At 38.8% G+C, this 14,473-nt stretch overlaps 1 pseudogene; it reads right to left on the bottom strand.

Annotated features, from left to right (window-relative positions):
* Positions 1-12,599: 12,599 nt before the first annotated feature.
* Positions 12,600-13,689, bottom strand: LOC109436587 (elongation factor 1-alpha 1; annotated as a pseudogene).
* Positions 13,690-14,473: the final 784 nt, after the last annotated feature.

A 14,473-nucleotide genomic window follows, 5' to 3' on the forward strand; every position in this document is an offset into this window, starting at 1 on the left:
GGTAAAGCTGATCTTGATGGACTGTTGTGAGGATTTAATGAGATAATATATAAACATGGCACAGTAATGACAGCTGTAATCACTACCATTATCATCCTCCTCCTCCTCCTCATCATCATCCTTCAACCATCAGTTCATATATGGTGTCCTCTGTGAAGCATTCCTAGACTCTGGGCAGCATTAGATATTCCTTTACATGCATCCCTGTAGCATTTTATACACTCAGCACTCATGGCATTTTATGATCTGTGTTTCATTTCATGTGGGCTCTCTACAGGGCTGAGCTAGTTGATGGCAGTAATCTTGTCTTATTAATCATTAGATCTCTAGTATCCAGCATATAACACTGGACCTGGCACCTAAGATTGGCTCATTAAATGTGTTTTGAATGAACACAGGAATATAATCAAATTTTACTTAGGTATAAAGCTGGCATTCACCATATATTTGAAAAAGTAACATGAAAATGATAGATCCAAATCTTTGAGATTGAATAAAAGTGTAACAATAATAAATTTGGAGAGTCAGTGGAATTACAATATTTGTGAGCTCTACATACAATTATAATAAATTGGGACTGTTTTAAACATTAATATGCAAAGTAAATTTATTCTCACTTATAGCACTTGGAATGTTATTTTATTGTTTTAAGTAATCACAAATTTGTTAGTTGTATTTTTGGTTTTTTGACATATGGTTGGATATTTTTTTCTTTTTGAGAGTGGCTTTTTGATCAAGAATGCAATCCCTACTCAAAATATTGTCTGAGAGACAGCAACTGCTTTAGCCTTGTTTTGTTTTATTATAAGGTCTTAAGGCATTCATTTTTTTGAGAAAAAATGGAGTCTGACTGACTTCCATTATGTAGAGTTACTATTCAGTAGTGGACAGCTCTGCAAAACTTGAGGACAAGAAGACCAATATGAGCGATGGCATTTTGGATCTGTCTCCTTGTAGCACTCCCTGGTCACTCACAACAATGTCTTCATTTCCTTCCCACCTCAGAAAGGCCAAAAGCTGATTCCAGAAGTCAGAAGCTGGGGGATGGTCTCTCAGCTGCTGTTTTGGTAATTGCTGTTTGCTTTTATGGGAATTATAAAGGTTCTGAACATTTCGAAATTCATTCGAAGATTTGAGGCTCTTTCCTGCACCCATTATGGAAACCCAGATCGCTGGGATGCCTGGGCTCAGTTTGCTTGAATAGCATTTCAGAATTAGACAGAGGTCTTCTTGGGCTTTGGAGAACAAAGTATATGGCCACTTGGGAGGCCTTAGCTAGAAGAGAGAACATGGGCTCTGGAATCAAGTAGGCCTGCAGACTTAAACTCAGTTCTGCCACTGCAGTGAATTCATTTCTCTAAGATTTCATTTCTTTTTCTTGTATCTAGGTAGTATAACATCTACTTGTAAAGGGGTGTGGTGATGAATACATGGAATAATATCCATTAAGTGTCTAGCATAGTCCCCAGCCCATTGTTTAATTTCAATATGAAAGGAAGAAGCCGGACGGAACAAAAAGAAAGCTGAAAAAGAAATCTATAGGTTGAAAGAGACTTACAGAACATCAACCAATTGCAATATATGGAGATTACTGGGGTCTTCATTCAAACTACTGGAAAATAGTTTGGGAGGTTTAAATGCTGAGTGGACGTATGATCATATTAAAGAATTATTACTTTTTTAGGTGTGATGATATTGCTGTGTTTACAAAAATGAGTTCCTAGCTCTTAGAAATACATAATTAACTATATATGAATAAAACAAAACAAAAATTGCTTGCAAACATTTCCTTGATAACAAAAGTTTTAGCTACACACTGCTCTTTTTAAAATTCAAGCCTGTATATATAGATACACATAAAATTTGACAAGCAAATAAAATATCACCGCACATGTTCACTGAGATAAATTAAATGCCAGGCAAGTTTCAGGCACACCTGCTCTGTTCCTATTCTTAACGGCATTAATAATCAGGTAGTAACATTGTGCCATATTTCACTGTAGGTATTTTTGGTGTTTTTTGTGTAGCATGAGTGTTTTTTTTCTTTTGAGTGTTTCTTTTCTGACATTATAAAAATGAATGCAAGCAACTCTTAGATATCGTAAGTGATTCACGCTGAAATAAAAATTACTACTATTCCTCTTTTATGCCTCTAGATTTGTTTAATTTAAGACCATCCTGAGGTGAGCTGTCCACAAATAAACAAATTTTCAAAACTCTTGTCTGTGAAAGTCATGATCTTAGTGATACTGTACAACCAGAACAAAGGAAATAATTTGGATCGTGTGTGTGTGTGTGTGTGTGTGTGTGTGTGTGTTACATGTCCCTGAGAAGGCTCTGACTCCTGGTGACCCTATGAGTGAGTGGTGTCCACTATGTCCTGTCCTCACAGCCCTGCTCAGTTCCTGTAGACTCAAGCCTATGGCTGTTACCGAGTCAATCATCTCATATTGCTCTTCCTCTATTCCTGCTGCCACCTGTTTTTCCCAGCATTATTGTCTTTTCCAAAAAAAACCCCAGTCTCCTCATGATGTGCCTAAAATAGGACAGCTTCAGTGTTGTCATTTTTGCCTCCAGTGATGTTTCAGGCTTAATTTGCTCAGGACCCACTGTCATCTCCCAGGGTATCCATAGAGCTCTCCCCCAACACCATATTTCAAATGAATCATTTTTTTCTCCTACTGGCCTTCTTCACTGTTCCACTTTCATATTCATACATAGTAATGGGGAATATGAGGGTGTGGATGATCTTAGCCTTGGTCTCAATGAGTGGATGCTGAGTTGGATGTGAGCTTGAATATTCTTAAATACGGGATTTTGCATTTATGTGTAAAATGAGACTCATTATTCTCATTGACTGACTATAATAACATGTTATACATTTGGGGGAAAATGTTTAGCAGGAGATGAGAGGGCAAAAATAAGGTTTGGTTCCTCTGTGCAATGATCTCCCTATGCCATCTTTCTTAAACTTCATAGATAACTGAGATTCTCCTGCTTGCCCTCCTGTTCTCACTGATGGCCTCACTGTACACATTATAGACAAAAGTGAGGTTAATGTACACTCTTCCCTCTGTTTTCTGCACTGATATCTACACACTTATCCTCATCAACATCTGCCTCATTTCCTTTTCTTCAGCTTCAGAACAAGTCGATCTCTTCATCAATCTCTTGATTGTTTTGCCTTTGCTGTTCACCTGCATTAAAACTTTCTTTTAATTGTGGTAAAATACAAATAACATAAGATTTATCATCTTAATCATTTTTAGGTGTACAGCTTAGTAGTGTTAAGTATATTCACATTATTATGCAACCAGTCTCTAGAACTCTTTTCATGTAGCAAAACTGTAATTCTAAACTCAAACAGTAATTCCCCTTTTGCTGAAAGAATCGTCCAAACTTACTTTCCTCACTTTCTTACCCCTTCTTCACCCACTACAACCAAGATTCTCTTTGTTTACTCTACTGTTCTCTAGAGGTCTGCTGAGGGACTCTTTCTCTGCAGCATTTCACACTGCTCCCCCATAATAATGTTCTGCTGGCTCCACTCCTGCCTCTCTGAGTGTTCAGTCTCTGATTCCATTGCTAACTGTTGCTAAACGTTCCTTTGCTGAACATTCTCTAAACATTATTTGTTGCATTTTGTCTGCCCTTGGCTTTTATCCCATTCCACACTGATCTCGAGTAATCTCACTCACCCATTTGCATGACTTCAATTTTGAAGTTTCCCACATCTATATAAACAAACCTCCAACCCAGATCTCTTGCCTGAGCTTTAGGCTCAGCAAGATTTATTTTATTACTGCTCTGTGCCAGACACCATGATAGCACTGGGTTTCAGAGACAAATGAAACATGGACAAGTCAGGTTGCTGCAAAAGAAGCTCTATATAATGGTATCTTACTTTTTACTTATAATCATATTGCAAAGCCATTCTTTCCTTTTTTGGCTTCTAAAATACCACAGTATCTCTTTTTAACCAGATTTACAACTCCTCAGCATCCAGAGTTCATTCATGGGTACCTCCTTCTCCTCCAGTTACACAAGTTCCCGGATGTCCCACCGAGTTCCAGTTCTTTAGAAACACTACATGGGGGTGACTTCCAAATCTTAATCTACAGCTCTGACCTCTCCCTGAAACTCCAGACGTGGACACCCATTTGCCAACTTGTCATCTCTACTTGGATGCCATAGTTACCTTAAATTTAACATGGCCCAACAGAAATTCTCATTTTCTGCCCTCAAATTTATTCCTTCCTCAGTAAACACTACCACCATCCACCTACCACACATGCCAAATTTTCAGCAGTGTTCTTTGATTCCACTTTTTCTCTTGTTTCTTATGTCTAACCCACACTAAGCCCTTTTAAAACTCCACATACAAACATATCCCAGTTCCATCTGCTTTTCTCCATCTACTCTGCCATCATCCTTGTCCACCCTGATCTCTCCCATGGACTGCTGAAATCGCTTTCTGGCTTCTTTCTACTTCTACTCCTATCCACCTCCCATATAACAGTCAGTGATCATTTAAAGACGAGTTCTGACAGTTAAGTTCATGAAATTGTTGCAATGATGTTGCTAACATTTTTTTTGTTTTTAAAGATTTTATTGGGGAAGGGGAACAGGACTTTTATTGGGGAATAGTGTGTACTTCCAGGACTTTTTCCAAGTCAAGTTGTTGTCCTTTCGATCTTAGTTGTGGAGGGTGCCGTTCAGCTTCAAGTTGTTGTCCTTTCGGTCTTAGTTGTGGAGGGTGCAGCTCAGCTCCAGGTCCAGTTGCCATTGCTAGTTGCAGGGGGCGCAGCTCACCATCCCTTGTGGGAGTCCAACCGGCAACCTTGTGGTTGAAAGGATGCGCTCCAACCAACTGAGCCATCCGGGAGCTCAGCGGCAGCTCAGCTCAAGGTGCTGTGTTCAATCTTAGTTGCAGGGGGCGCTGCCCACCATCCCCTGTGGGACTCGAGGAATTGAACTGGCAACCTTGTGGTTGAGAGCCCACTGGCCCATGTGGGAATTGAACTGGCAGCCTTTGTAGTTAGGAGCATGGAGCTCTAACCGCCTGAGCCACCGGGCCAGTCCTGCTGACCTTTTTTTGATATCAGAGGGATTATTCATTATGAATTTGCACCAATTGGACAAACAGCTAACCGAGTTTACTATTGGAAGTGCTGAAAAGTCTGCGTGAAAAAGTTAGATGAAAATGACCTGAAATTTTCACCAAAAATTCATGGCTCTTGCATCACGACAATGCACCAGCGCACATGGCACTGTCTATGAGGGAGATTTTAGCCAGTAAACAAATTACTATATTGGAACACTCTCCCTACTCACCTGATCTGGCCCCCAATGACTTCTTTCTTTACCCAAAGATAAAGGAAATATTCAAAGGAAGACATTTAGGACATCAAGGATAATAAAATGATAGCTCTGATGGCCATTCCAGAAAAAGAGTTCCAAAATTGCTTTGAAGGGTGGACTAGGAGCTGGTGTCAGTGCATAGCTTCCTAAGGGGAGTAGTTTGAAGGTGACCATAGTGATATTCAGCAATGAGGTATGTAGCACTTTTTCTAAGATGAGTTCATGAACTTAATTATCAGACCTACGTATATACACTTGCTTACCTAAAACCATGGAGTGATTTCATAGCCCTTAAAATAAAACCCAAACATGTTGCCCCAGGTAACACAGCCTTGAATGCTACTCTGGGTCTACCTATTAAACCTAATCATTTACCCCTCACCTCCTTGCTGCTATTCACTTGGCACACTGGCCTTCTTTTCATTTCTTGAGCTGACTAAGGTTTTTCCATCTTAGCACCAGTTGTTCCCTTTGCCTAGAACACTCTAACCCCAAGCACAGAGTAACTAATTGCTCATGTCATTCTGATTCTGCTCAGAGAGGTCTTTCTTAGACATGCAATTGAAAGTAGCCATTGGATACTCATATGTCAGCCTATTTTCATTTTTGCACAGTTCTTAACACTACCTTCTATTTTTCTTGTTTGACTATTCACTTGTCTGGTTATTAGCTATCTGCCTCTGCCAAAATGCTCTTGTGAGAGCAGAGATCTTGTCTCCTTGGCTCATTGCTGTATTCCTGGAATTTAGGACAGTATCTGGCACTTAAAAGGTACTTAAAGAATATTTGAATAAATAAATAAAATGTCTCTAGGCCCCACACTTTCTAATTTAATCTCTAAAGAACTGCCAGAGTGAACTCTTAAAAACATTTATCTCACCAAGTCACTCCCTACTTAAAACACTCCAGAGATTCCACATTTTCAAGAGAATCTAAACCAAACTTCTCAGCTCAGCACACGAGAGACTCTCTACTTGCCTCTCTAACCTCATTTTTCATTGAGGCCTCGCCCCTCTTCATGCCTAATAACATGCAAGACACCTGGTGACTGGTAGGTTCCAGGCGCCATGCTGTTTCATGCCTCTGGGTCTTTGATTCATTTCCTCATCATGTCTGGACTGCCCTTTCTTTCCATTACTCCTCTCACTCCATCCTTCCTGATTTACTCAGTTTATAAGATACAACTCAAGTCAAGAAGATGTTCTCACCCTTATCATCCCAAATTCTAACCTTTTCCTCTATAAATATTACTTGCCTCTGTCATAGCTGCTGTAACTCTTTACTGCTCTTATTTGCTTTCATGTCTGTCTTTCCCTTTGGAGTGTAAACTCCATGAGGGCAGGTGTAGTGTTATACAGAGGGTGTCAAAAAATGTATACACATTTTAAGAAAGGAAAAAACTGTATTAAATTTGTAATCCTCAATATATACCCATAACAAAAGATGACTACAAGTCGCATTTGACTTCTGCAATTACAGGAGGTGCTCAAAGTGGTTACCATCAGCATAATTTTAGTACAGTTTTTCCTTTCTTAAAATGTATATACTTTTTTTGGCACCCTGTGTATATTGTGTCCTATTATATATCATAGTGTTATCTATTATCATAGTGTTATATATCATTTTATTCCTGGATGTGACTCATGGTTGATACTTGCACAAGTGTTGGCTGAGTGACTCACTGAATGTATGGATTAATTTATTGTACTTGTCATGAAAATGCAAGGAACTTGAGAATGCTTGACATGAATTGCCATCAGGGTTGACAGATGCTACTCATTATACTGTGTTTACTGTGGCTTGAGCCCCACTGCATGTTAACTCAGATGAATGTAGATGAATATTTTCAAACTCTTAAGAAAAAAATGTGCTCTGGGAGAACAAGGTCAATCTATTAATTCAAAAGCAATTCTTAGATCATAACGGGAGAAATGAATGGGTCTGATAAGAATATGAAATGCTTAAGGAAAAGTTGATTAAAGCAGGCTTCATGAAAGATTGATTATAAAATTTAGTACCTTTGGGAGAGAGTTTTACTGACATTTAAATAAATGTCAACAAAACATGCTGCAATTAAGCATTTGCCATTGCCAATAAAGCATCATCAAGGTTCTGAATCACAATTATATAAATATGGTATGCACGACTCTGAAATAAATGTTCATGTTAGGTGTGACTCATTGATCGGAATCTTGCATTTTGGACACTTCTGTTTTTACCATGATAACTGCAAGTCCTGCTACATAACGGTAAATGTACTATGCCTCTTTTCCATGGGCTCCCAGCCCTCCTTCGGTCTACTGCTTTCTGGTTTCCAGCTATCTCTGCTTTAACTTACACCTTTCCATAATGTCTCCAGTGACCTTCTGATGAATATATCCAATGACCCCAGCTTGCTTGACTCTTTGGGAGTATTGAATTCATTGATTCAGTTGACATTTATTTGTCATCTACTATGTGTTAACATTAGGCACTGATTTGGTGCATTTAATAAAAAAACAAAAACAAAACAAAAACGGAAATATAGATCCCTCAAACCAAAACAGAACCAACAAAACCCCCAAGCAAACAAACACCAAACTAAATAACAAAAACAGACTTGATTCCTGACCTCAAATATCCTACCATCTAGTAGGAAAATAGACATTAAATAAATAAGCACAGTGATAGATATTTAATTAAATTGTGATGAGTGCTATGAAAGAAAAGCACATGGTGTTCTGAGAAATAATAACAGGGAACCCAGTTTAAATTAGGGATCAAGGCAGCATCTCTAAGAAGGAGACCTGAGGAGGAGGAGGAAGGAAAAGTCCAAGTGGAGAGAGAAAAATGATAACTTGGAAGATATGTTTGATTGGACAACAAATGAAGGATATGAATCCTGTTTGGCAGATCATTTCCCCCAAGTAGCAGATGAAGAAGAGCAATTGTCAGCCATCACAAAGGAACCCAACATTCATGATGGCAAACATGTCACAGTCAAAGAGAAAGTGTTTGTGGAGTCATATTTTAAAGAAGATAAAGGAAGCACTGGCTTGCAACATTTTCTTCATTTTGAGGTGGCTCAGAAAAAAGAAGAGAGAACCAAGATGCTTGAGCATACATATAAGGAATATGAAATTTATTATGTAGACATTTCAGCACGAGAAAGAGAAAAGAAGTTGGCTCCCTGTCAAGACACCGATTCTGCTACATTCCTTCCAACACACCAGAGAATTTCTGAGAAGTTTGCTTTCCTTCTGACATATAGCAGGCATTCCCTTAATCCTTGATGGTACATATATGTAGGGGACACCCACAGCCTCAGGAATGGGGAAGATTAAATCATTGGCTGGAATTGTTTTATGTGTCTAGGATTTCAAACAATAAGTATGAAAGAGAAACTGATAGTTTTTGCAGAAATGAAACTTCCTTTGTGTGGTTAGCACATGTGATTAAAACAAAAACTTCAAAGTGTACCCACCACACTATTTGGACTTTTCTGGATTTTATGTACTTTATTCCTTATATAGAAATAGGGAAAAAGTCTTTTCCTTTAAAAATTAAAAAAAAAAATCTAAGGCAGTAATTCTCAACTTTGTGTACACATCAAAATTACCTGGGGGTACTTTGAGAACTCCATGTGCCTTGGAACTGCTCCTTGTTCATTGAGTCTGGGATGGACTTAGTGATCAGTAGTGTAAGAAGCTTTCCAAGTTATAAGGCACAGCATAGGGAATATAGTCGATGGTATTGTAATAACTACGTACAGTGGTAGATGGGTAATAGACTTATTGGGGCAATCACTTTGTGAGGTATATAAATGTCTAATCACTATGTTGTTTTGTACACCTGAAACTAATGAAAATCCAAAAGAAAACTCCCCCAGTGGTTCTGATGTGCTGCCAAATTTGAGGACTACCGTGTTTCCCCGAAAAGAAGATATAGCCGGACAATCAGCTCTAATGTGTCTTTTGGAGCAAAAATTAATTAAGACTCGGTCTTATTTTACTATAATATAAGACCCAGTCTTATAATATAATATAATATAATATAATATAATATAATATAATATAATATAATATAATATAATACAATACTGGGTCTTATATTAATTTTTGCTCCAAAAGATGCATTAGAGCTAATTGTCCGGCTAGGTCTTATTTTCAGGGAAGCAGGGTACTTTAGTAAGTCTTTACCTCCTGTCTCTTTTTTCTTTTTAAAATCATCTCTTTTTTCCCCCTGAAAATTAAATGAATATTGAAAGAAAAAAAAACAACCCCAAGTTATCATATTTCTTAAAATGAAAAGAGGAAGCTTGGAAAACTTCCACTAGAAGGTTTGTGATCTTACTGTCCTGCCCTCATCAGCCTGCATTGTGGGTGGTGAGTGGTTGGGCCGCAGCTCCAGTAGGCATTTCTGGCTTTGGCTGGAGGACTTAGCAGGGTTTCCCAAATACTCTCACTTCCCACAACTTCTACATGACTGCACATGTGTACAACACAGTTGTGTAGCTAGTATTCTCTTCCTTTGACAGACCGCGTGTTCTGATTTAGGCCTTTTGAAAATAGGGACCCTGGAGCTATACTAGTTTCACCCATTTGCATTACTTCCCTTCACTTTGCTCTCACTTTCGTTTCACAGATGCCAGTATACGTGTGTGTAAATACACAACCCTTTATCTGAAATCCTTGGGGCCAGATGTGTTTTGGAATTCAGAATGCCTTAGATTTTGGACAGGCAGATTCTGCATTCCATGTGTTGTACCTCTCTCGCTGTGTCAGGAGGGACACCCTGTAATCAAGCATTTTCATGTTTCTACAGGAAACACATGACCACTCCCATGAAATGGGATGAATAAAGACTGCAAGTGGCCTCACATTTCTGCAGTTCAGGTTTGGCCACCTAATGACATTGCCAGAACTTTGTGAATAAAAACTTTTAGAATTTCAGAGCTTTTTGGATTTGGGAGTGGTAAATAAGGGAATGCAGGACCTGTGCTAGCAATGTTATTTAAATTTGTTTTGCCAAACTGCCTTTCCACTGACTTGATTAGTTTTTCTCATTGCTTAGAAAAGAAACAGGATTTCCATCATCAGTTACTTTCTGAGTGTTAATACTTTCCATTTGGTCAGAAATGGAAATCCCAGAAAACACTATTTGGGAGGGGGCTAGGGGGAAGGAAGAGAGAACTAAAATAGATTAAACAAATATAGACATTTAGAAGCTGTTACCATTGAACCCTGGTGACTCAAGCTCAGAAACCTAAACAGCTGACTTAAATCTCAGGTGGGCCTTTTTTTGCCTGTAATTACTCTAGTAACTCTTTTTCTTTAGCTTTTAGACATCTTTTCCTCCTCTAATTGTAAGTTACGTAGTTTTCATAGTTGTATTGGCTGAATTTCTGTTATATTTGCCTTCCTCATATCTGTCAGGACATGAGACCAGGGGCTCCTGAGGACGGGGAGCATGCTGGAGAGACTGAACTATTAAATATCATGCTATCACATTGTTTTTACAAGCTGGCAAGGCCCAAGAGAAATTTGAGTTATGTGCTTTTATTTCCCTATTAGATTAGCTATTCTTTAAGAGTAGATTTTCTTTCTGTGCACTCCTTAGAACATACAGCATAGTTGTGGGTGGTAAAAAAAAAAAAAAAAATTCCTATTGTTTCCTTAACAGTGAATAGTGAATAGTAGAAATTCCTTTGGGAATAGGTGGTCCTAAAAAAAGAAAGTACCTTGGAGCATTTGGGTATGAAAAAATAGGCTCACCACAGGATTCAGAAGTCTGGGGGCAGAATAAATGTAAGGTAGAATTATTTTGCATTAAGAACAATTGGTGGTGGTGGGAGGGGACAGAAAAGAGAGAAGAGCAGAACAACATGGGAAATCAGCCAAAAGACTTTATAGAACAGGATGACTATTATCCAACTCTAATTGCTATGGGTCAGCAGCATAAACCTCATCTAGTTCTTAATTTTTATCAACTTTCTGTAAAATCTGCTGCAAAAGGTTTTGTGTGCATAAAATTTCTTGTTGGTCTGTGTGTAAAATTAAGGAAGGTAGTTCAAGAACCCAGATGGCAATAAAGAAAAGGTTGCAAGACACCAAGTGGAGAACAAAAAGCCAGCTGCAGTAAGAGGTGGTCACAGGAATATTAGCCCCAGAGGAATACACAGAAATCATGGAGAGGGAATTGGACTTCCAACAAGAGGCGTATTCGAGACCGGGAGTACTTGTGCATAGGTTTTAAAAGGCAGGATGACCCTGGATGTAATTTAAATTAAGTAGTGAAAGCTCAGCTAGGCTACAAATGATATTAAAAAATGATACACCGTAGACTTAGTAGAATGTTTCAGTCATCTGCATCGTGGAAAGAGTCCTGGAGAGGGATATAGAAGTTCTGTGTTTGAATTCTTGTTTTTTCCCCAGGAACTTCCAGTATCTTTGTTTTTCCCCCTAGAATCTAGACATAATGAAGTCTATCAGGGAAGTCCTCAACACTATGTAAGCTCACACTTTAGGTTCTTTAAACTACTTCAATATTTGCCAATGTGAGAATGCACATTCCAATAACTGGGAAACTACAATTTGAGATTATACCAACAAATTGACTCAATATTGATGTAAATACACAAACTTATACATGCAGCACGTGGACTTTAATATTACAGAATTTGGCCTTTTTATAAGGAGCTTATCTATAAATAACTCTTTGCTTGTTGTTCCCAACCTATGAAGTGGTGCAGCCAACAGACCTCCTCCCATAGTTTTTCATTATGTCCTAAAAAACATAGATGATTCTTCCTCTTAAACTAGGTGAAAGTAAACCAAAATCCCCACCCAGAAAATAATGTTAATACACAATTATCAAATTTTGGTTTCAGCAGATGGAATGCCAGAAATAGATTATAAGCAAGTCTTAAGTCTTTAAGCTAACTAAGTAGTACTATAAAAATTCAGGGTTGACCCAAAGATGACACAGGTTTCTTCTTAAACTTTGCTTCAATGGGTCTTGAAATTCTGTGACAGATTGTTTGTCATTTCCATTAAAAATACTAATTTTAAAAACTAATAATTTAAAACTGCCACACACAAAACAAAAGGTCCAGAAAATATTTTCCTTTCCTTCTGGAGGGTTCACAGTGCATTATCAGTAACCACTTTTTAATTTTTTTTACTATTAAACTTAAGTGACCAATAGTGACAAACAGTTCTGAGACCGTTCTTCCAATGCTGATTAAGACTGGGGTGGCAGGTATTGGGGATAATATTCATTTAGCCTTCTGAGCTTTCTGGGCAAACTTGGTGACTTTGCCCGCTCCAGCTGCCTTCTTATCCACTGCTTTGATGATACCCACAGCAGCCGTCTGTCTCATGTCACAAACAGCAGAAAGGCCCAGAGGAAGAAGAAGCTGTCGACACACACGGGCTTGCCAGGAACCATGCCAACAATGGCAGCATCAACAAATTTCAAGAATTCGGTGTGATCTTCCTGCTTCTTCCAAGAATGACAATCAATCTTCTTCAGCTCAGCAAACTTGCAAACAACATGAGCTGTGTGACAATCCAGCACAGGTGCATAGCCAGGACTGATTTGTCTGGGATGGTTCAGGATAATCACCTGAGCTGTGAAGCCAGCTGCTTGATGGGTCATTTTGGCTGTCACCAGCCATGGTCCTTGGTGAACACCTTTGACAGACATATTCTTGACATTGAAGCCCACGTTGTCCCTAGGAAGAGCTTTACTCAAGTTGTATGATTCATTTCAACAGACTTTACTTCCGTTGTAACATTGACTAGAGCAAAGATAAAATCATTATGCCAGGTTTGGGAACACCAGTCTCCATAGGGACACAGGGACAATACCAATATCACCAATTCTGTAGACATCCTGGAGGGGCTTGTCAGTTGGATGAGTTAGTGGCAGCATGCAATCTAAAGCTTCAAGCAAGTAGCATGGTTTCACTGGCATTGCTATCTTGACTTTCCATCCCGTGAACCAAAGCATGTTTTGTACTTGGTTCCAGCATGTTGTCACCATTCCAACCAGAAACTGACACAAATGCTGCTGTGTCGGGGTTGTAGCCAATTACTTAATGTGGATTCTGACTTCCTTAATGATTTCTGCGTATCTCTTCTGGCTATAGGGTGGCTCAGTGAAATCCATTTTGTTAACACCAACAATTGGTTGTTTCACATCCATGCTCACAGGTCTGTCCATTTTTGGAGATACTTGCTTCAAATTCACCAACCCCAGCAGCAACAATCAGGACAGCACAGTCAGCCTGAGATGTGCTTGTAATCATGTTTTTGATAAAGTCTCTGTGTCCCACGGCAACAATTATGGTCACATACTACTTGCGGGTTTCAAATTTCTGCAGGGAGCTATCAGTGGTGATAACCGGTTCATGTTCAGCTTTCAGTAGATCCCAAATCCAGGCATACTTGCAGGAGCCCTTTCCTATCTCAGCAGCCTCCTTCTCGAATTTTTCTATGATTCTGTTGTTGGTCTCACATTTGTAGATCAGATGGCCAGTGGTGGTAGACTTGCCCTAATCCAAATGTCCAGTGATGGTGATACTGAGTTTTCTACTTTCCTATTTTGACTTAAATTTAGTGGTTGTCTTTATGACAACCTGTGTTCTGGTGGCAAATCCATTGTGAAAAAGTAGGTTTGAATTCTGTGGCATTAAATAATTATGTGACTTTGGGAAGATACTTAACTATTTTGAGCTGAAGTTTTTTTTAAAAAAAATCTGTTAAGGGAGAGAAGAAACAAAGTATCGGTTCTCTTATCTGTAAAATGGCTCAGATGTTAACTAAGATGGCCTAAGAAGGAGCACAGAATTTGGAATCAGAAATATCCACGTAAAATACACCTATGATTGCATCCTGCTTCTGCCCCTCACTGGCTGTGTGACCTTCAGTTAGCTACTTAAGTTCCTAAGCCTCAGTTTCTTCATCTACAAAGTAATAATAATAACACCTATGTCTCAGATGGCTTTGAGATGTTTAAATATTTTAGCCTAGGTAGAGATGCTTGATATTAGGTAAATATCAGACCCGTCTCTTTCAGATTTAAAATCAATTTCTTTGCTCAGTTTCCTTTACCATACCCTTGCAAGAGA

Source organism: Rhinolophus sinicus, linkage group LG06 (assembly GCF_036562045.2).
Source record: "Rhinolophus sinicus isolate RSC01 linkage group LG06, ASM3656204v1, whole genome shotgun sequence".
NCBI lineage: Eukaryota > Metazoa > Chordata > Mammalia > Chiroptera > Rhinolophidae > Rhinolophus > Rhinolophus sinicus.